This window comes from Octopus bimaculoides, chromosome 4, assembly GCF_001194135.2.
Source record: "Octopus bimaculoides isolate UCB-OBI-ISO-001 chromosome 4, ASM119413v2, whole genome shotgun sequence".
In the NCBI taxonomy this organism is placed as follows: domain Eukaryota; kingdom Metazoa; phylum Mollusca; class Cephalopoda; order Octopoda; family Octopodidae; genus Octopus; species Octopus bimaculoides.
This window is the reverse complement of record NC_068984.1, coordinates 132,461,662-132,462,004: the sequence shown is the minus strand read 5'-3', so window position 1 is coordinate 132,462,004 and position 343 is coordinate 132,461,662.

Here is a 343-nt window from a genome sequence, read left to right as displayed (position 1 = left end):
GAGAAGCAGTAACAGTAGTTAGAAGGTTTGCCACGCGAAGAACACGCAGATGTGTGTATATGTGTGTGCTTTATCTCTTTATCTCGCTTCAGTCATTGGACTGCGGCCATGATGGGGCACCGCCTTGAAGGGTTTTAGTTGAACAAATCGGCCATAGTAATACTTGCTTTCTAAGTCTGTTACTTATCCTTGAGGTTCTCTTTCTCTTGCCGAACCACTGGGTGACGGGGATGTAAACGAACCAGCTCCGTCTGTCATGCAGTGATGGGACAAACACAAAACACAAAGGTATACACATATATACATATACATACATATATATATATATATATATATATATATA